The sequence below is a fragment of the Rousettus aegyptiacus genome, unplaced genomic scaffold (genome assembly GCF_014176215.1).
Source record: "Rousettus aegyptiacus isolate mRouAeg1 unplaced genomic scaffold, mRouAeg1.p scaffold_m13_p_7, whole genome shotgun sequence".
NCBI classification, from domain to species: domain Eukaryota; kingdom Metazoa; phylum Chordata; class Mammalia; order Chiroptera; family Pteropodidae; genus Rousettus; species Rousettus aegyptiacus.
Genome location: NW_023416310.1, coordinates 74,238,933 through 74,261,412, shown reverse-complemented (window position 1 = coordinate 74,261,412; position 22,480 = coordinate 74,238,933). Strand labels below are relative to the sequence as shown.

The 22,480-nt window shown below is 51.7% G+C and overlaps 2 long non-coding RNA genes across 16 annotated transcripts in view; one reads left to right on the top strand and one right to left on the bottom strand.

Moving 5' to 3' along the window:
- The window catches only part of LOC107511041, a 44,968-nt gene extending 38,079 nt beyond the window's left edge, over positions 1 to 6,889 (top strand). For all 3 annotated transcript variants that reach the window (XR_001596986.2, XR_001596987.2, XR_004951818.1), the window contains exon 3: positions 6,786 to 6,889. This is a non-coding gene — a long non-coding RNA (uncharacterized LOC107511041). The remainder of the gene's footprint in view (positions 1 to 6,785) is intronic.
- LOC107511039 overlaps positions 1,338 to 22,480 on the bottom strand; it is a 35,012-nt gene continuing 13,869 nt past the window's right edge. Inside the window, exons 3-6 of one of the 13 annotated variants that reach the window (XR_004951815.1) lie at positions 19,812 to 22,101; positions 18,529 to 19,410; positions 9,590 to 12,133; positions 1,338 to 6,180 (exon numbers count right to left, since the gene is read on the bottom strand). This is a non-coding gene — a long non-coding RNA (uncharacterized LOC107511039). Of the gene's footprint in view, positions 6,181 to 6,225; positions 12,134 to 17,125; positions 18,308 to 18,528; positions 19,411 to 19,811; positions 22,132 to 22,480 lie in introns of those variants that run through there. The other 12 variants (XR_004951817.1, XR_004951811.1, XR_004951816.1 and 9 more) reach the window with 12 other exon arrangements.

Here is a 22,480-nt window from a genome sequence, read left to right as displayed (position 1 = left end):
CAGCGGAATGCAGAGACTGGGTGACCACGGAGCTCGTCAGCAGGGACCGCGCAGGGCCGTTGATCACTCCCGAGAGGGGACTGTCACCGGGCTCCTCTGGACGGCAAGCCGAGAAGAATCGGCGCCCGGATGATTTAGTTGTGTTGTGCGCGTGTGTCTGTGGTCCTTGGGTATACTGAGGATCACGGTGGAACAGACGGTTTCATTGCGCGGTATTCACGGCGTTGACGTACCAAAAAAAATCTGTCTCCAGTGATGCCGTCGATAAGCAACTGGGTATAACTTGGAGCTCTGGGTGAAACAGCCTTGACCTTCACTCAGGAGTCATGATAGTAAACGTGGAAAGAGGCGTGGAATAACACAAAAGGAAACTGTGGACTGTGGTCAATTGGAAAGTGAATGTCGTGTTTAAACCTGGTGTTTGCCAAACAAAACATGTCTGCAAGCCAGTGCGAGATTTTGGTTTACATGCCTATCTTTCCACTAGACCAGGGGTTCACAAACTATAGCCCTTGGGTCAAATCTGGCCCGCCACCTGTTTTTGTAAATAAAGTTTTATTGGCACACAGCTACGACCATTTGTTCATGTTCTAACTATGGCTGCGTTGGCGCTACAGTGGCAGAGTGGAGTTGCTGTGCACGAGAACAAATGTCCCTTAAAGCCTGAAATATTTATCTTTGTACCTTTTACAGAAAAAGCTTGCCAACTCTTGCCCTAGACCGTGAGCATCGGGACGGCAACGTGACACTCATTCTAAACTCTGTAAATATTTGTTTATTTTAAGGAGGATTTTTATATCATCCACAGCCGTTCTGATGGGTCGTTTACCCACTGGCCGTTCCCCCATCTTCCTTGCTAACGGAGGCAGCCACAGGCTTCGGCCAGAAGCGGGCGCAGGGCGGGGGGAGGGGGGAGGGCCTTCTCCCCAGGCCCAGAGGGTGAAATTTTGATTAGTTCAAGCCATTGTGGTCATCCCACGCCTCCTACCAGTTCTGTGGTTTAGACGTAGGCTCGTGATGGGATTGAGGCCAGCGAGATGCAGGGAAGTGCAGAGGGCCCCATGCGGGAAGTCTCCTGGGGGTTTCTGAGAAGGAGCAGTCGGCGGGTTGGTTTCCCACCCTTAACAAGGCACCTGGGAGTGCTGTCTTCCCATCTTTTGCCACTGGACATTGTTGTGGGAGGATGTGGTGTGTGCAGCAGCACATTGGGACAAGCCCAAGGCCGAAAGCCAGAGCTGAGGATCGCAGCGTGAAAAAAGCTAGAGCATGGGCTCACCATGACATCATGAGAACCAAATTAACCACGCCAGGTTCGATGCTTTTTTTTTTTTTTTTTAATTTTGGTTTTAGTGGTTAGATGGCCTTATTGCTTATTCACTTTAATTGGGTGAATTAAGAAGTTTGCATCCTAAAAAAGTAAAAATATTATGTTCTCAGATCTGCCTACTCTTTCTTTTGGGATTTCTAACTTTCATGCCTGTTTACTAGGAAGGACTCCATAGAGTTCATGAATATATTCTTCTGATAGTGTTTTATTTTTACACTTAGACCATTACTCCGTCAGGAATTGACTGTTTCACATGGTATGAGGTCAGGGTCTAACTTTTCTTTTTCTAGATGGAGAAATAATATTTTTTGAAAGCATGATGGTGAATGAAATTTAGTGTAGTTATAGGATTTTCATAAAGATAACGTGTTATTTTCTACACTAGCAACTAATGAGAAGATTGATTTTTTTTTTGTAGATATCCTCTTTGAAAATGACTAAACTAGTTGATGATTTTTAAGTGGGATACTGATGTCATTCAAGTACTTTCTAATTCCCAAGAAGGAACGTAAAGTAACTTGAAGATCTTCTGCAGAAGTTATCAATTTTGAGAGAGAACATATCATGTAAGGGAAATACTAATTCTGTTAAAAATACCTGTTTCGGTCCACCCCAAGGAGGGGCATTGGGTTGTTTCCTGGTGCTGATTAAGAATGTTGAAAGAGAAAAGAGTAAATATATCTCAGCACCTTGCACTGACTCAAAGGGAAGTGATATATGACTTTGAACAGCAGAAGTTCTTATATGAAGACAATTGGTAGTGGGAAACAACTCTTAAATCTACTTAAAATAGGGGCTAAAATTTCGTACTGAATCTAAAATAAACATGTAAACAGATGAAAACCTTCGACCAAAGCTTCGTTGATGAAAAGATAGTGTCACATTGAAATGATGACTTATTAGAAGATATTTGCAATACACACAACAAAGGAGTAGTATCCCGCATATAAAAAGAACACCTACAAATCAGTTAGAAAAGAAAATTGAAAACTGCGCAAGAGATGGGAATAGATATTGGTCAGAAGAAGCAGCACAAGAGTCCAATACATTTATGAATCCTTGGTCATATCGTTAGGGTCAGGGAAATTCAGATCAAGACCTCAACGAGATGACCCATCACCCCATTTAATTGGGAAAAGCATACCATACTCTTAAACTAAATTTAGTTTATAATCACAACTGTATATTAATTCTTGGTATGTACAAGCAAGAATCAACTGTTGATTTTTTTTTTTGGTGTAATGTTTTTTTTTGTTTTTTGTTTTTGTTTTTTGTTTGTTTTTTTTTACCTAAATCATAAGGTAGCATGACTAGATATCCAGAGTCTGATTGTGAAAAAGATTGATGTTGACAATCTGTGAGGACATCACATTCTGATGTTTAAATCATCCTTTTTTTTTTCCTTTTGAAACTCTCATTGTAGCATCATCTCTGCAGACTTTTCCTTTTTAATTACGAGCTGGCTGACCCTGGCCAGGTCCTCTTTGCCGACAGCCGTGCGTTTGATTCGGGCAGCTTCCCACCATCCCTCTCCTGGAATTCATGACTTCTTGCGTCTTTGGGGTGATGGTCAGTGTCCCCTCCAATCTGTTTGCACTGAAATGACATTGCATCGCGGGGCCTTTGTAGTTTCCCTGGGAGACAGACCGAGAATTTGTTGGTGAAATCGGGGGACCGTTCCTTTCTCTTCGACGTGCATGACTTGGACCTTGGCTTTCACGGTCACGTCTCTGCTTTCGGTCTTTGGGTTTGTATCCCACCCGTCTGGATAACCTCTCATCATTTTTCCAGCTCAAGATCCTTGATTAATCACACTTGCGTGTGATGTGACATAGTCACAGGTTTCGGGGATTAGGATGTGGACATCTTTGGGGAGCATCGTTCTACCTACCACATAAGGGATAATAAAAAAAGGCGTCACCTTGTGAAGCCATCATCACCCACCAGTGAATGCTCAGAAAGGCTTCTTCTCTAACGGCTCCGCTGAAAATGGAAACTAGCAAAGGCGTATTCTGGACGTAATTGCTATCGTTTGGGATTTTCAATTTTAGTTGCAGAGCCTTCAACAGAGAGAATTTGGAGGCTCTCTACACACATGCATACACACTGACTGGGGAAATGAGGAAATTAGCCGAATGATTCAGTCTCTTAATTCTCATTAGGCTCGATACTTCCAGATAAACACCCCACCCGCCAGACAGTTTGTGTTGATGTACACCACACTACAGCGGGGTTTCAGGGATGGTGGGGTTCTCGGGTGTTGGCACACACCCCATCATTCCAATGGGGATGCATTCGGCCAACAGGCACCAGGCCGGAAACCTGTGTTGGGTGCTGTGCTAGGTGTAGGCGGGTGGGAGAAGATATGGGTGGAAAGCTAATGAGCTCGGCTCAGCACGGTTCCTGGCCCGAGCCAGATGGCCCAGGAGTAGAGAGGCTGGAATGACTAACCCCAGTTTTGGCGATTCGGGTGACATTTGAGTCAAGTCCTTAAAGAAAGCAGGCCTTACCTGGGCCAAGAATAGCTTGGGAGCAAAGCCAGGGACACCGAGCGTGTTGGCAGGAGAGTTCTTGGCTCGAGGCTCCCCAGTGAGCTCCCTGCAACCGTGGTGTTCAGAAAATTCGTGTGCGCTTGGCCAGTCAGGTCTTCTGGTACTTTCTTGTTGAGGGGTGGGGACGTGGGCAGCCGAGGAAGCAAGTTTTCATCAAGAGCAGGGGCTTGATCTAATGCGATGCCCAAAGGAGCGGGAACGACTAAAGCCAAGCTTTCTCCATGGTGCTCGGGGGGAAATCAGCAGCTTCGGGAGGCAAGACGGTGTCGGGCTGGGACTTGGTGCCCAGCGCGTGGGGTGAAGGGACTGGGACATGGCTGTGATTTCGGGTGGGGCGGCACCCGAGCAGGGAAGGTACTGTCTTGGCAGAATGACGGCACGGGAGCGGAGGCCTCAGTGTCCAAAGGGGTGGCATCTCTCCCCCTCATTTTGACCGATCCGGGAACGCAGTGACCGGGAAAATGAGGAAATCAGCCGAAGGATTCAGGCTTGAAAGAGACCCGTTTCCTCGAAAGACCATACACTCTTATATTGTGCATGATGAATGCGAAGGCTTTTGAATAAAACGATGGCGTTCGGACCCTTTAATGACATAAACGCCGATGAACGCGTGAGAACACGCTCACCTCGTCAGGAATCGGGGACATGCAGGGCAGTGATTCCTGCCCGTGTGGTTAGAGCGCATTATCGAGTTTGCGTAGGCTCCACGGAGAGACGTGTGCTCTGTTCCTGCTCGCTGGACTTGAACCTGGATGGACGCAGGCTGATATTACAGCGGTTGTCTTTCTGCCATGAGGCCAGAGCTGGTCTAAGAATGGAGCTGGGCCAGGGCACGAAGAGACGGGAGATCGTGGTGTACCCGAGGCTGGCCCCCTGGCCTCTTCAGACACGCGAGCCAAGTTGAGTCAGATTTTCTGTGTCTGGCAAGTGTCCTAGCCAACCCTAGTTCTAGTACAGTTCCCGCACGTAGCAGTAGGGAAAAGGCTTATGTCTGTCACTGACTTTGCTGCACACTGTTCTAAGCACTTTGTGTTACTTAATCCTCACATCAAGCGTATGAGGTAGGGCATTCTTATCCTCATTTGACAGACACGGAGACTGAGGCATATACAGTTTAAAACCTTGCCCAAGGCCACACAGCCAACTTGGACCTAGGCAGTCTGGCCCCAAGCCTTGCACCCAAGGGAACCCTTAGGTACACGTCGTGAAGGTTGGGTGCTTTTTCTGCAGTCGATCAAGGCTGGTGGTGGCATGTCCATGTTTGCGAGCACAGCCAGTGAGGTCTAGGATGTTCCATCTGTGAGGAAAACCCACACGATGTCTCCAAGGTCATTGTCTTTCCACATTTAGAAGATGATGATGATTTTCCACCATGCAGTACAACGCTGTGGGATTAATTTGGCAGTCCAATGTTTGTTGCCGGGATAGACTAGATGGTTCTCCATCACTAGGAGACTTTGCCATCTTGCTTCGAAGCTGGAGAAGCAAGACGCTTGCTTGTTTACCGTGGCATTCACCTCCACTTTGCGACTTCACATAACGTATGCTGACGGTATGTCCCCATTTGCATTCTCTGGGAAGATGTTATTTACCGTCCCTGATACGAGAGGAAAAAATCAGGTCGCCGCCTCACACATCTTCCTTAAACCGTGCAAACACGTGCTCCCTTAGGCAGAGAGCTGCATTTTCTGAAGAAGAGAAAACCAGAACTGTCTTCTTTTCTGGTCTAGCCCAACTTTCCTCCAGGACTACTGTGGTCTCAACGGTCTGCAGATAGCATTCTGAAAAGATGGTGGATGCGCGTCTTAGTCTTCAAGATGTGCTCGGCCTGGAACCTTCTCTTCAGCTGTAACATCATATTTTTTAAAGTCCTGATGTCGTTGACCCCCGAAGCACGTACTCTCTGCAGCTCATCTACCTCAAGCCAGTGGAGAACATCTCCCAGATGCCACCATGGACCCCTCCCACTGGGGACCTCTCCAAGGTGCCTGAGTTCACACTGCACGCACACCAAGCCTGGGCAGAGACATGTGCCTGTGACCTCTTTGAAGCCACCATCTCAAGGACTGTTGTTTCAGGGATGACGCTTTATGAAAAGAATTGCTGGACTGCCTCATTGCTGCCTAATTATATCAATGTGGAGTGCAGCTTTTTTGTTTTGTTTTGTTTTGTTTTTGTTTGGAGAAAGTCATAATCCTTTTGAAATAATTTATGTTGTTGTTGTTTTCTTTTAATACACAGAATGTTGGAATGTGTTTTTGACTTATTGTACCCTAAAATAGTGTAGAATTTTCATCACTTCTGAAACAAACAAACAAAAAAATCATGTTACTTGAAGATCAATTGTTAAAGTCCTTTTGGAGTTGCATATGCAACATTTATTCTCAAAATAGTTCATTTGGAGAGACATTGAGAAAGCATGTATATATAGACTTTTGAGTCAGACAGATTGGGGTCAAATCCAAGGGCTTTACTTAGTAGCTGAGGGACTTTGGGCAACATATCGCACATCTCTGAGTCTCAGTTTCTACCTTCCATAAAAATGAGGAAAATAATATTTCTGTGAAAGCGATGAAGAATAGCATAAGTGTCTGAGACGCAGGGACTACCCATCAGCTCATTGCTGTTTTTATTATTTCCCTCTCTGTGGCTTTCCCCTCCAGGTGAGATTCCCATAGAATTTAAGTACTGACTGTAGCAGGTCTAAGGTGGGAAGCAGGGGGTACAGGTACCGTAATGCCCAGGCGTGCTTTGTGTTAAGCAAAACTGTGAAAATTAGGACTCAACACCAAACCAAACCAAATGTAAGGATCCTGGAAGCAATCATTCGCTTTCAGAAAGACTCTTTAAGCCGTAAGCTTCCCTAGTTCGTTTAAAACATAACTTCATTTTCGTGCTGCTTACAGGGATGTATTTCAGACGCACTGTGGGGTCTGTCTCCAGGTCATTGCCCGAAGACCCAGAAAAGACCGTGCATCTTTTGCAGAGCAGATCGAAGGTGGAAGCCGGGGCACGGCGGGCTCATGAGAGATGGCTAAAGAGATCTGGAGAGAAGATGGGAGAGCAGCAGCCTGGAGAAGGAGCAGGCTCGGCGAAGCCGGGGACATCCCTGAAGGGGACCTCTTAGGGGGGCAGGCAATGGGGCCAGAGAGGCCAGGAGACAGGAACCCTGTGGCTGGATGAGAAAAGGCCACACTCAAACGCTTAAAATATTGCTTACTTCAATTATATCATGAGAAAATGGCAGTGACCAGAGCTGCCTGGATTAGGAAAAAGGGTGTAATTCCATCTTGGGGCTTCTGGTGAATCGAGCTTGCGGTTCTGTGGTTTATGATGTCACCAGAACCCCTGGCTGGAATTACAGCCTTTCAATTTACAACTTGGTAAGTGGGGAGGCTGAGGGGACCATCGTGCCTGCTCGAGATGTGGCGAGGATCGCAGGGTCAAGGTCGGCCTGGGAGGGCCAGTTCCGGGGGCTGGCCCGTTCCACCCTGAAAGGGTGGATCATGTTGGTTCCGCCGCTTCTGCTGTCCTGTTCCTTCTCTCCCCGTCTCCCTGTCCCTCCTTCCTCATTTCCCTGAGTTGCATAGCTTGATTTTTCCCATGATTTATTTTATTAAAAACCCAAGCTAGCCAGATTTCTCTGGCCTTCACGATCGCGACGTTTACAGTTCAAGCCTTCCCATCTCAAAACCCGTGCGGGAAAGGCTCAGGCGTCGCATCTCCGAGGTCAGAAGGGAGAACCCCGTCTCGTGGACTGGGTCGCTTACGCCTGTCTCTCAGCCTCCCCAGGTCACCATGTAGGCCAAGGGCAGGAAGCGATGGAGCTCGGGGCGCAGCCGATGCAGGGGTGCATCCTCAAGCAGAGTGACGGTTCGCGGTCTTCTGCAACATGGCGGCGTCTCCGCACCACACGGTGCCTTCGGTTCTCCCAGTTCCTCCACTTACTCAATCTTTAACACCGGTTTCTGGATGTTTATTACGTGCCGGGCGGCCCCGGGCAGACCTGGGGATGCAGTGGGAAGTACGACAGGCGTGATCGCCGCCCTGTGGACCTTGCCACTCAGGGCTGCAGAGATCTCGGGGTCAGAACGGCTCAGCCCTTATCTGCAAATCTGCTCAGCGTCTAGCATTCCCCGTTCCAGTTTCCGCCACCGTCGTCGCCCGATTGCTCAAGCCGGAGCTCTAGGAAGGGAGAAGTTAGGCAGGAAACTCCATTTTAGTTCCTTACAATTCTCTACCCAGCACACATGATCGGTAATTACTTTTCAGTTTTTTTTTTCTGTCTCATCCACTAGGAAGTAAACTTTTAGGGAGTAGGGGCTGTGTCTGTCCACCTCTGCACTCCTGGTACCTAACGCAGTACCAGAAATATAGCGTGGAATGAATGAATGAATGAATGAATGAATGCACGCGTCTGGCTTATTTTGTTTTGCCCACAAAGTCCTTACTTGTCTTTAAGGTCTCAGCTCAGAGATCGCCTTTTCCAGGGGCCCTTCCCTCGTCGCCCTAGGCGGGACTAAGTCTGTATTCTCCGAGCCCTCTTGATGGTGCCACTGTGACCCTCACGTCCTTGCGAGGCAGTGGGGGCTGGGCTCGCGGCACGGAGACCCGGGTCACAGAACAGCCAGCGCCGCTTCCTGGCTGCTCGTCGTTTCGCCCGAGCTCCCTCAGGTACGAGATGGGGAGGTTCCGGCGAGGCTCAGAGATGATGCGCCCGGCCCCTTCCGAAGCGGTAGCTGTTATTGTTTCGGGGCGAGCTGCTCACACACCTCTCTCTTCCGACAGCCCGGGAGCTCCTGGAGGGCTGGCCCCCGTCTCGTGACCCGTGCGGGTCGAGGGCAGAGGCGTGGTGAGTCCTCTGCACGCCCGTCCCCATGCATGTCCTGGGCATGGTTTCGGTGGCCAGCAGCCGGAAGACGGGGCGAAGGCTGTCTGTGTCTGTGGGTGAGCCCGGCCTGTGAGTCACAGGGAAAGCGAACGCAGCCGGTTGGAAAGCAAGTCAGACCTATTTACTGACCCCCACTCCGCTGAGCATCGCAGATAGACGAGCCAAAACGCGAGGAAAACCGTGGGATCGGAGCTTGCGCCCAGTGTCCCGTTGGCCCCGAGACGCCGCTGAGCTGTTTTGCAAGATGGCCTGGAAAAGCCCAGGGGGCTGCTTTCCTCCTCGAAACCGCTTCCTCCCAGCGCATGTCCTCAGATGCATGGGTGGCCGGGAATGCGGGAGGCAGTGGGCTCCGGGGAAGGTGACCCTCACTAGGTGTCCGTGGAAGCCTGCTTTCCTCTCTGGCTTCTCTGGCCTCGCGGTAGGTGTGGATGCCTGCCAGCTCTGTGTCCCCGCTCCCCCCCCCATGGTACCCTACTCTTTTTCCTGGGGCTCCCCGAAGTGAGCATTAAACTGTGACTTTTTTCCTTGACATAATCAGAAAGTTTGAAAGAGAATGGAGAGCAAATTAATCCCCCGACTGAGTGTTATTTACGGCTCCGGCTCCGTCGCAGTACTGCACGGACCATCTCTGGTCTGCAGAACCACACACAGCGGAGGTGCTCTGTGTTTTATGGAGATTTATGGAGATTGACCCAGCTTTCCATTACAACAACTCTGTGGTGTTGTGTTATAATGATCCCCACCTCACGGGTTAAGAAATCGAGGCATCGGGAGCTTAACTTGCCCACCGTGAGCAGCGGACGCAGAGTTTGACCCCACCTGGCTGGTTCCGGATCCCTTGATCTCAGATGCTCATCTCTGTAGCATCTTAAAGGTACCACTTGTCCCGACACTTTGGGAGATCCTGGCCGTGTGAAAGGTCGCAGACAGTGAGGCCAGGCTGTCTCTTTCCTGGGCTTGGTGGGTCCGGCCCCATCGACAGCCGCTCCCTCCTGGGGCCAGAAGCCGTGGTGGTCACTGTGCCTACAATGCTCTTGTGTCTTTGGCTACGCTCTCTTCATTGAGTCCTTGCCGTGGACATGGCTCTGGGCCGGGCAACGTGGACATGGAGACAACGTGCCCGAGAGCTCTCAGCGAGCTCACAGTCGTCCAGGGACAGACAGAGAGAGAGAGAGAGAGAGAGAGAGGGACTCGTAATGGTGGAGTTCCAGGTCCGGGGGGATGGGGTGGGTGGGGGGCACCTCGCTCGGGGTGGGAGAGGTTGAGGGAGCTGGGGTTTGGAGAACACGTCCTTAAATGAGGGTGGGAACCAAGGCCGTGCAGGGCACGGGGAGAGCAGGAGCAAAGGCCCGGGCTCACCAGCTGGGCCTGCGCAGGGCAGCCTGCTTCCCGAGTCCCCTGGGAGAGGACAGGCGGGCCTGGGCTCCTTCCTGGCCCTGGTCCTGCCAGCCCGAGGCCGCCCTGCAGAGAAGAGCCCGCACCAACTCTCCTTCGCCTTTGCGTTTTCAAAGGGCGCAGATGTGGAACGTGTGTGCGGCGATCAGCAAAGACCTCAGCTCGACGGAGGAGAAGCAGAGGCCCTGGTCCCCGGCCCTCCGCCGAGGCACGCTGCGCTCCCAGCATTCGCCCGTGACTCCGAGGTGCTCGCCTGGCCAGCCCAGGGCGGTAATTTTAGGGGTGAGTTTGTTTATTTTAAACCCCACCCTGGCAGTTGGGTCGGATTTTTGTGCGATGATTTTGTGTTCTGCATATAAGGGAGAGCCGCACGCTGGCCACCGCGAACGCGCCCAGAACGTCTCCCTCTTGAGCAGGCGCGTGCTTTGCAGCTGAAATGAGACGTGCTGGGGCCACCCTCAGAACCGGAATGTCCTTGGCGTGGCGCGCGACCCCTGGCGAGCTGCCGACCCTAGGGCGGGGACGGGTGCTCTGTGCTCGGGTCTCCTCATTCAAGGCGGGAGGCTGCAGAGGACACAGAGCCGAAGGGCTGCGTCGAGTGGCAGGCTGTGACCGTTTCGGGGGCTGCGGGCGCCCCCTTGGCGAGAGGGTGTGTGTGTTCGTGGGAGAAGTGGCGGCGCAGGCCTGCTTTTTGGCACAGGAGGGAAGGAAAAACAGTCACACAGTTCTGACCTTCCAACCGGCAGTTTAGGTTATAGCTCCATGGAAAATGGAAATTGTTTGGGACTCCGCTTAGGGACCGGGCAGGTGAGGGACCTGACTGCCGCGTTGCCTGGAGCGGTGTCCTCCCCTCCTCCGCCCCCCTGTAAACTGTGGTTAGGCCATTAGGGAGGCTTTCGGGTCACTTTCAGATTTGAAGTCCAGTGATTTTCGAGGATAGGTGAGCAGGAACCCACTGAGCTCGTTTTGCTCAGTGTGTTGGCCGAGGTTCTTCGGGTTAGAGAAGCACTCTGGGAATTTATCTGCAGGATGCTGAGTGCATTCACGGGATCGGAAGAAAAGCTCAGTGCCTGAGTCACGCGATGGAGGGGGACCAGGACAATGCCGGGGGCGTGTCCTGTGCATTTCAGCAAGCTCGTCAAGCATAACCTCGTTGGCCTTGTATCACTCTCCTCTGGTGTTGGAATTCCTGGGTGGAAGAGAGTCTGCTCGGTTTGTTTTGGGTCCAGTGCCCCATTCCTTGGGCAAGGGAGCATGGGGCACTTTGGTTGACAGGCCCATCAAGACTGTATGCAATAGGGGAGCAGGGGCAGGGAAGAATGGCTCCCCAAAAGAAGAGTGTGTTGTTAGCCCCCCAAAAGGGTCATAGATGCCGTGTGGGCTGGAATAACCGATTTCCTTTACTCGGAGATAATGAATGAAGGAGATAATTCGTACGGTCACCATGCCTGTTTTCGAGGTCATGATGAGCATGAGCGTGGCTACGGGTCTTCTTAGCCCCATCCTATGGGACAGTTGCTCAGTGGTCCAGTCTGCTGGGGCAGAGACAAGTGTGCTCTGCGACTCGGCCACCGTGCAGGGTCCTGGCTCTTTCAGCCATTCGTCCGGTCCGTGGATGAGCAGAGCCGAATGCCCAGGATGGACGCGGGGCCGCAATGATTGGGCTGGTGACCTCGGGGTCTCTCTTTTCAGTCCGAGAGGCATCGCTATGATGTTTTGTCGGCATCTTTTGCACATGTTTGTTGGACCAGCAGGGCGAAGGATGAGGGGGCGTACGAGGGACCTGATAGTGACCCTTCAGCTCTTGGGTTTTTTTTTTTTTTTATTCTGTTTCCCCCTTGGGTTAGGTCAGCAAGTTATAGTGAGGAATTTCCACTAAGTTATGTCCTTACTGTGCCTTGATAGTGAAGAAACAGCTTCGAGCAGCGTTTTCCAAAGCATTTTCTGTGGGATTTAGGCCTCGAGATCCTAAAAAACAAAAAAAGACGGGGGGATTATAGTGAAATATGCTCGAAATATGTTCTGTTGGATATTTGTGAAGTACATCAGCGTATTAAGGGAGATGAGAAGTCCCACCGTGAAAAAGCCCGTTTGCTTTTGTCGGATTGGCATTTCCCAAACACTTTTCAGCCACGCCTGCTGTTAAGTCACACCCTCGACCTTGAGGAGTTCCCCCGGTCCTCTCTTACCGCCATCCATCAGGACCATGGGGGCCACGGGTCGCCTCTCCATCTTCTTGGCTCTTACAGGTCTCGACAGGGTGACGTCAGAGGCCACGTTTACTTACACTTGATAATTTGATAGGAAACCTTGGGGCCTCACCACATACGTACACGTCGTCCCAGAGGTTCTGTGACAAGGTTCGTGTACCCTGCCACCCAATGTTTGTCAGGCACTGATGTACAAAGTGTTCCGTGGGGCACAGCTGGAAGCAGAGGAATGAGTGAGGGACGGACTTTTTCTTAAATAGCCTCCGGGCTCACAGGGAAAGAATGAGTGGAAGTGAATCCCTAGAAGAGGTGGAATGAAGAGCAGTAAGCAGTTGCCGGAAGCCGGCCCGCCCCCGGGTGGGCTCGGCTCGTGCGTGCCCGCCGCCTCAGGGCACGCAGCCGAGGCGAACTGTGGCTGATGGTCACGACGCTTTTGGAGAACACAGTCCCTTTTTATAAAATAATGGACTGCGTCTTATTTTGGGTTTTCCGATGTTCTTTCTTTATTGGATTGATGATCAGATTCGGCTTAGGCACTTTCAGCCGGGATATCCTGTAGGCGACGCGTCCTTCTCGGCATACCACATCTGCACAGGTACACTGTCCATCTGCTCCTCGCTGGTGATGATGCTCTTTTCGATCACCTGGTCGAGGCGTTGTCGGATTCGTCTACTACTGCCTTGCAACTGATTGGCAGTCCGCTGGAAGACACTTCAGACCATGCAGATAGCCTACGCATGATCAACCCTTCCCCCAGATTCAGCATCCATTGGTAAGTCTTGCCTGAGCCAGTCTTTATTACGATGACTGCAGAAGGATGATTTGCCAGCCCAACACATCCGCCATGTATAGCAGTGACCTCGGCATGCCACTCTAAGCTAGAGTCCTCCCTTCTCCCCCAATAAGCAGATAAATATTGGTTTATTTATCTGCTTATTATAAACGCGTAGCTTCTAATTTTTTAGTGGTCTGTAATTTCTTACTATCCTTAATTATTTTGGTCCTCAAATTGTACCAGATTTGGCCAGTGGGACCCCCTTCCTGTGTCTTTGTGAAGTGTACCTATCATATATATATATATATATATTTGAGTACTTCATGACTTTCCGGCATTACAAAATGTTCCGGGTTCACCTTGAACCTGCCCTGCCTCAGCCCTGAAATCATCCGTCTCTCCAAGGACCTCTGGTTTCTTTAGCCGGTGATAATATCAGGGACCAAAACTTGCATGCTCCCATAGCCCCCACCGCCGGCTCTCATTGCTTCTGTCTACCGTAATCTTTTCTGCTACTGTTGGTATTTCCAAGGATGGCCGCACACTAGTTTATCTGTTGCCCTATCGATAGCTGTTTAGGTTGCTTCCCATTTGTCCCTATTACAAGAAACTTAGCGGTGGCGTCACGCAGACAGGACTCCACAGGAACGACAGAGAGAAACCCGTGCTCTCTGCGCATTTGTGGAGGGAGTGGGTGATGAGAGGTGTGATTGCTTGTTTACAGGCAAGCGTATTTAAAAGGTGACTACACGCTAAAATTTATTCGCCACCGTGGCTCCACCAAATTCGAGGCCAGCCAGCCGGATCTGAGAGTCCTCACTCTCCCATACCCTCTCGAGCCTCAGTGCATCAGATAGTTTGTTTCGACACGATCCGAAGGCCGGAAAGTGTCGTTTCGTTGTCTTATGTTCATCTTCCTGATTGTGAGTGGGAGGAGCATCTGTTAAGGTTGCCCGGCCCTTTTGTCTTCTCACTGGAGGAAAGGGATAACATTTTATGAGACGTGCAGCAGTTGAGCCTCAGGTCACTAGATGGAGAGGCATTTGGAGCCGGGGGGGGGGGGGGACAAGACAAGGAGCCATCGTCACCGCAGGAAACCGCTGAGCGGTTATGGCCAAGGGGTCTTAGGCTCTGCCCCCGCCCCGTTTTCCTGGTCTGTTTTCAGGTCATCTTAGAATTCGCCCATGCCTGCCTCGTCCGCATGACATTTAACTGGGGCTGAGGTAGCCAAACGGTTTCTTCACGGCAGTCAAACCAGCAGCATCCACCAAAAATGGGACCAAGCGAGGGCGCCGCTGGCGAAGGAAAGGACGCAGGCTAAATGACCCGCGGTGGCACACGGGGCGCCGGGTCGGTGGCGTCACGCAAACAGGACTCCCCGGGAACGACAGAGAGAAACCCAGCATGGCCTGGGGATAGCGATCAGGAGCAAATGAGAGACCAGCCTTTCGTCGTGGCCCAGTGGGCGGAGGCTTAGAGGAAACGCATGAGTGTTCAAGAGAGAACAATGTCTTGCGTGGCGATCATTCTGCAATATGTACATATATCAAATCATCGCATTGCATTTTAAATGAAGACGTCGGTGTATGTCAGTTATCTTTCGATAAAACCCGACCCCCTCTAAAAAAAAAACTTAAAAAAGAAAAAAGAAAGAACACCGAAGGCGGTTATGGGGTTTTGACAGTTTTCTGCCAAGAGATGGGCGCAGGGTAATTTAATAAGGTATAGGGAAGGCCTTTTCATAGAAAAAGGGGGCCTCTGTAGGAGGAAAGAGCTAGAAGAAGGGGCTACATCTGGAGGATGAGGGGTTTAGCGCAGAGGTTTGGAACTGGTGGGGACGATGGTCACTATTCAAGCCATTTTCCAGAGAGTTTGTGGCGCGTCCTCTTCCTCTGATGAAAGCACAGAGTCCTTCTGCTCGAGCGATTCGAGGTATCACCTGTGTCCAAGTCGGGCCCTCCGCGGGTGACTGCCAGTAGAGCCGCTACACTCCCCACCCGGGTTCAGCGATTTGGCCTCCTTTTCCTTCGTCTCGATGCGTGCTTGTGCGCCTGCGTGTGTTACAGCCTCATGGATGCGTGGCTGCGTCCCTGTATTGTCCCCATTTCGGCTTAACTCTTTTAAAGCCAGCGGCACACGTTAGTGACACTTCCGCCACTCAAGAGGCAGAAACCACTCCCGCTACTTGAGTGGAGAGAACTTGCTATAATGATGCGATTAGGTATAAAGTTATTAACGAGGTGACTAGGAGTGAAAAAGAGAACTCTGAGGAATCACGGAGGAGGTGTTTTCGGGAAGCGGGTACCATCCTTAGCGCTGGCGGCGTAAAGGCGCAAGGTCGGGGTTAGTAAACTGGGAACCTAAAGAGAGGCTTTGCGGCGCTGAAACTCCCATCGCCGAGGCCGAGCGGCTGCTTGGCTGGTGCCGGTCTCTGAGCCGTGGGGCCCGGGCCTCCGAGGAGAGGGCCGGCCAGAGGGAGTTGGTGTCTGTGGCACTGAATTCAGTGGCTGCTGCTAGGGTAACAAGGCAGTGCCGGGCGGCAGAGCAGGCACGGGACGTGGACAGGAAGGGACAAGGCCCTTCTTCCTCCTCCAGCCTTGCAGACTCGCCGGTGCCTCCTTTCGGCAGAGCTCGTCCTGTGGTCTGTAGAGTCCCACATCCAGCAACCGAGGCCGAGTACGGACGGTGAGTTTGGCACCAACCTTAAATGTTATTGCATGTCTCTCCTAAATCCGGAACGTTCCTTATATATACACAATGTCATTATCATGCTGAAGAAACGATCGTTTTCTAATACCATTTAATATGCAACCCATGTTAGTTTCCCCAGTTTTATGGCTGGGATTTTAGCTTTTTTAAAGGATTAGAATCCAGTCAGAGTTCCTGCATTGCATTTGCACGATATGCCTCTTTCTGGAGCAGTCTAGTCTCATTCTAGAAGTGCGCCTCTGTCCTCTTTTTAAAATAACCGTGACGAAAGGCTGGGCGAGGTGAGCGGCGTGAAGTCCCACGTTCCAGATGAGTGTTTCTTCACGGCGGTGCTTTACCTGTTCCTTCGTACCGGGTATTTTTGTCCTGTATCCTCGCGGTTAAGTCTGCAGGTTTGATTAGATCCATTCATTTTCACCAAGAGTACTTCATAGGGGGTGTCGAGCCCTTTGTTGCAATGTACGTTTTAGCCTGTGAGACATTTATTGACTTCGGACACACTCTCGTACCTATGGGGAGGGGGGGACAGAAGCCAAACGGTTCTCACGGAAAGAGGGGGAAGGACAACCGTTTTTATCGTAACAGGTGCGGCCCGCGGGTTCTGGTAGAACTTGCCCTTGGCCCCCACCGCTCCCCCGGCCCCCGTGCACCGAGCCCTCCCCAGACGCCCTCTCAGGCGTCCGGAGATGCTCTGTGATGAACTCGAGCTCCAGTGCATCGAGACTCGGCTGTGCCCCTCGAGCGTCCATCCTCCAGGTCCCCCGCACGCCCTGCAGGGTACAGCGTGGGCCGTCACCGCCTCCCCGGGCCACAGGGCCAGTTCGTTGAGACTTGGCTGTGCGAGGGGAGTTTCCTCCTCTCTCCACGCCCGCATCGTCCTCTTTGTGAGCTTTCCCCGGGCCGCAGATCGTGAGCCTGGCACGGCCTCGTGCCCCCACTCCTCCCCGGTCGTGCGTTTCGCGCCCGAGACGCTGCCGTGCCTCCGCCTCCCGCTGCTGTCCCTGCCTCCTCGTCCACCACCCTGGGTCTTGGCCATGCTGGCTTCCTTTGGGATGGCTGAGCAGTAGCTTCACCTGCTACTTCGGATCCTCTTCCTGGGTTTTATTTTCATCAAATCCATTTCTCCTTCCCACACGTGCGAGCGAGTGGCTGGGCAAGCTCGTTCCGAGCCGTGTTGCGGAAGAGGTCTACGTTTCGTTCCTTAACTTGGGTGCCTGCGGGGCTCCGGGTACAGTGAGGTTTTGAAGCAGTCCGGGGGTAAGAAAACCAGCTGCCCAGGTTTAAGGAGGGATGGCAGCCGACGCCCAAGATGGGGAGAGCCCATGAGAAAAATAATCCCAGATTCTTTGTAGCTCTTCCTCTCAGGAGGTGAGGCGTCTCCCCCCTAACTCATGAATCTGGCTGATCTCGTGTCTTGCTTTACCCAGTGGGACATTAATAAAAGGCATGTAGGCAGAGGCTTGTTTATCGAGACTTGCCCTCTCTCGCTGATGCATGAGCCCCAAGCTAGCTTGTGGGACAGGCCAAGGGGAGGAGAATCCAGGTGTCCTGTCTACCACCTGTCAGCCTTTGACTGCTGCCGTATGTGTGAGCCTGGGCAAGACCAGCCGAAGAGATGCTTAGCTGAGCCCTGCCCAGGTTGCCGACACTCGGCACTGTGCCTAGTAAATGATTGCTGTTCTGAGCCACTAAACTCTGGGGTGGTTCCTTACGCAGCAAAGGCCTAACGGGTATGTGTGCCATCTGATGGGGGCAGCTGTCACTTAGCCCCAGCCTAGAGCTGCCGTGCGGAATATGGGCCTCATCTCAGCATATCCTCAATTTTTCCAAAAGAGAGAAGAATCCAAGACAATTTTTTATGTGAAATGTTCCCATTTTTCAAATGATGGCATTAATTAAAAGTTTAAAAAATATTCTGGAGGCCCAGAGAAACATCCGAGGGCCGGATTCGTCTCCTCCAGGCCATCTCCCTTCTTGCTGCTGGCTCCAGTGTTCGCCCCCTGATCTGGGGGAGGCGGACACTGGACAGAGGGGCCCACATGAGCCACAGCAGCCTCTAGGGACCCCGGCTGAGGGCTGGAGTGGCCTGCCTTGGAGCACTGAGTCGGTTCTGGATATTTGTGGCAGGAAGAGAATGCCTCTCGAAGGTCCCCGAGGAGGGGGATCTCTTCTGCTGATTCTTTAAGACTCCAATGAATAATAAATACCACACTTTTCTTCCACGTCTGTCTCCCTCACGAGACGACTTGGGGGAGCTCCCGGAGGGCCAAGTCCGGGGGCCCTGTTTCTCTTTCCAGGCTCATGTGGAGCGTTGAAGGCACAGGCGAGCGGGCGAATGCCTGGAATGTTCTTCTGTGCTTCTCTGCGGGACAGGCCGCATCTTGTCCCAGTCACCTTTCCTTGACACACTGTATCAGTGTGAGTCACTGAGCACAAATGTTCATCTAGCTAAGGAATTCAAGGAAGTGGAATTTTCTTACATTTTTGTCAATTTATGGAAATGCAGCAAACAAGCCAAAGACAAACCCCCAAGGCAAACACAAAAGTCCCCTGAAGACGGGCCGTGGAGCCAGCTCTTGGCCTGGGGGGAATGATCTGCCTCCCCAGGGCCTCTGAGGTGTTGCAGCCCCAGGGCGGTGTGACTTGTGCTTCCCAGCGAGGTGACTTACCTTGAGTGGGGACTGTGACATTTTATTGGCCCCGGACAACCGGGGCCGGGCCAAACATCTGGTGGTGATGGAAGACTAAAGCCTCGCAGTGTCCGGCCCTGGACTCCTGGGTCTGCCATTGAGAAAGCGTGAGCATAGACACGCTTTTTCCATTTTCCTGCACACGTTTAACCTCTCGCAGCCCAAGGCTTGGCCTAGACTGGACAGGCTGGAAAGACGTCGGGCCGAGGCCATCAGAGACCCTCACAGGGTGCCTGGGGAGGAAAAAGTGTGCCCGGCGTGGCCTCGCTCTTGGCTGGAGCAGGGGCTGGGCCTGGCTGGGAGGCCCCGGCCTTTACCCTCTCCACTAAGGGTGGGGGGTTTGGATGTGCAGCCCAGGCCACCTGCATTCGACTCCCGACTAAAGGGAACCAGGCGGCTCAGAGAACTGGCTGAGCTGCGGGGCCCTGATGGGGGTGAGGCCTTTGGAGGAGCTGCCTGGTGGAGGCCGATCTGGGTCCTGAGGAAGGATGGGCACTGAGGTCTGGTCCAGTCTGGCCCAAGGTGGGCTGTGCCCTGGCTGCGACCCCTGCACTTCTGACCTCCAGACCCGTTCCCATGCAGTCTTCCATCAGTGACAGCTCTGCCCCTTGCCATAGGCCAGCCAGAAAAGGTAACTGGGCACTGGATGGAGGACCCTGGGGTGGGTGTTTTCCTCTGCGACCCTGTACCGCGGGGGCTCGGGCTTTGCCCTGGCGGCAAGCTGGGGGCAGGACGCGGGCCGCCGCTTGGAATACACCCCGAGCTCCCACTTACCGCCTGGACGTCCTGCATTAGAGATTTTGTTCCTTGACTCAAGGCGTGGGTGCTTCTCTGTGGTCTCATCTACAAATGCAGCTCTCTCTGAGAGAAGGAATGCGTTAAGGAAGGGCCATCGCAATTGCCGTGTGGTGAATTAAGTCACCAAACTTCTCCCTCCCCTAGGGCCCTTTCCCGGAAGCAAGGGATGGAAAGAGAGGATGGTGGCTGGGGCTGGGGGAGACTGAGCACGGGACAGTGGGAGCCTCTTGGCAGACTTCTGGGGAGGGATGAGATGGGGTAGAAAGGAGATTTCTAGAAGGAAGAAGGGAGCTGAAGAAGGAGGGGGCAGGGCCATTGGCAATCACATTCCACGACTTCACCTCCAGCTGCGCTTCTACCCAAGCTCCTTGAATTCTCAGCCAGTTTTTCAATTATTCGTTTCTCGCCATTCCCAAGTTCCCTGTCACTCACTGAGTGAAGCGTGACATGCAAACCCAACTTACTTCACTCGCTGAATTTTCTTGCTGGTAAAGTGGCGAGAACTCTACTCAGCATCCTGCATGGCAGAGACCAAGCGCCGTGTCCGTAAGGAGAGACTGGATGCCGCGGAAGGACATCTGGAGTGTCTCCCTTCTCGCCTGACGTGGGATGGCACTGGAGATAAGAAGGCTCGCGTGGCCGGGAGGTTGCACTAGGGGTTCCGGTGACAGTAGAAGGCCAGGCGGATGCTGGCCTCAGCCCGCGAGCCGCCGTCTGCTTGCGCCAGGTGTTACTGTCAGCTGAGGGTACGGAAGGGGTGCCGGATTGGTGTCTGAGATTGTGAGGGAAGTCGCCCAACGTTTTTACTTGCAGTGCAGGTGGGCTACAAGTAGCCCCAGGCTCTTGAGTACACAATTTAAAAAAGACGAAACCTAAAATAGGCAAGCAATCTATAAACACCACTTTCGATGATTTACACCCAAACAAATAATTTCAGAAAACCACAATCTACCAAAAGTATAAAAAGCAAACCACGTAAAAATGCAAAATGTTCCTCCGTGGAGCAAACAGGATGCTTGTTTTCCTATGTGCAGACAGGCCGTTCCCCACCCCGTGGCCCAGATGCTCTTCCCTGCTCTGTCTTCATGGAATGAAAGGAACACTGAGACGTCTGTGAGTTCATCCCTCCTGGATTCAAGACACCTTGTAGCCAACACGTAGGAAACAGCAGGGCAGCCTAGGTGAATGAGGATGTCGGGGAGAAGGGGGACAAGGCAAGATGATAGGAACATGTCAGAGGTAGACCTGGGCAAAGACATTGGGGCCTTAAAGTCTTGCACAGATTCTTAATGTGGAGTACAGATCTGTAGGTGAGCTTCCTGGTGGCCAAAGCAAAGAGGGAAATAAGATCCACAAGAAGACTCTGACTGTCCGCCAGCTGCACCCCCAGCCAGCTCGCTCAGGGGAGGAACAGCTCTTCCTGAAGTTGAGGCTGAGCAGGTTTCTGCCTTGATTTTTTTGGAGGGAGGTCGAGGGCTTCCTCACCACCACGGAGCAATGAAGTTTTTACATCTCACCAATAAAACCCCTCTGTGGAGGCGGATGCCATGAGAGCAAGGCTCTTCCAATAAACACGATTTGTACGAGAACCCAGAACGCTCTGGCTCAAACATTCAGCCTTTTCATGGTCGGATTTCACCCAAAGGTAAAATTTAGAAAATGTGGAGCAATAACTTGGAAGGCGTGTCCTGTGGGCTAATAATACGCATGATGTGGAAAAGAGGTGAAGGGGAGGTTAGCAGGCTATTTTTCTGAACTGTAAGTCCTCTCAGAACGTTTCGTGGTTTGCAGTCTCTCTGGAAGCTGTTACCTCTGTGTGTGTCTGTCGGGTTTGGGAGTCCAATGGAGGGCCAGGACTGATGACAAGGGATGGACCCCAAGGCCCCAAACTAGAGTCACAGGTTCTCATTCCTTGACTACGCCCTCACCTCAAACTCATTTTCGAAAGGGATGCTAGTGGGCTGTCACCTTGGCAATCACTCGTCTGAAGGAGTGTTTCGTGGATCGGCTCTCATTTTCCTAGGAAATATCAATAAATGATAGAAACAAATTGATAACTACTTTAACAATAAATATGCAACTAAGCTGCACGAAAAATGATCCTGCATCTATCCAGTGGTGGGAGAGCCTACCTACCCCCGTCGGGTCATACGGCTCCAGGCAGAGCGTGGATTGTCACATGCCCTTTTCTTAATCCTCCATGGATTTGGGGGTCTCATCCCTGAGATGTGGAGAGAATTGGGCAGAGAAGAGTCGGTGGCTGTATTCTGTGGCCGGGCCCTGGGCCACCACAGTGCTGGCCTCGTCGAGGGCCTGGCCCCTTCACGGAGCGTGGGTGGGAGATGGTCAGCAACAGGAGAACTTGATTGTGCCTGGCCCTGCCGCGTATGAGCTAGAAGGACATGAACGAACATTAGTCCCAGTTTCTTAAACTTCTCGGTGGGTCCGCTTCTTTTTCTCCTGTGTTTACATATCTTTTTTTATTTTTTTATTTTTTTTTTGTCCTCTCGTGGGGAGAGTCCCAGATGGGATCCTTCAGTTTGTATGAGAGTGGGTCAGGTTCCTATCCTATTAGATCTTCAGTATTTTCCCCAGTTTTGTGGCCAAATGTTTGGAAATGTTTGCTTTCCAAAGGCAGCCATTCATTTATCTCTTTCTGCAGCAAACATACATTCGGTGCTGACCATATGCACAACGAAGAGTGAACAGGCACGCTCGAACATATACCGAAGTCATCTGAGAGCCCATCAGTCTCTGCATAAATAGCATAAACCAGATTTCCAGCTAAAAATGGCAAGCGTCATGTATTTGACAAAGAACCTTTATATAACAAACCCTGTTCTTTTATTGTAAAGTGGTTTTTGAAATTATTTTTTATTAAACATTTTTTTTTTCCTTTTCACCCATCCTCCCCACCCCACCGTATCCATATCCATAGGTATCCACCATATCCATAGGTATCCATAGATAGTCCAGCTGTTAAAGATGGGCGTCCTGACTTGGGACGAGGGGGTGTGGGTGAGCTTTTGCCTTTCCAATGTCCGTCCGATTTTCAGTGGCTTCCCTCTCCCTGCTCTGGCTGCAAGGCTATTCTCTACCTTTTTCCTTTATCCCACTGCTCAGGGCCAAAGCC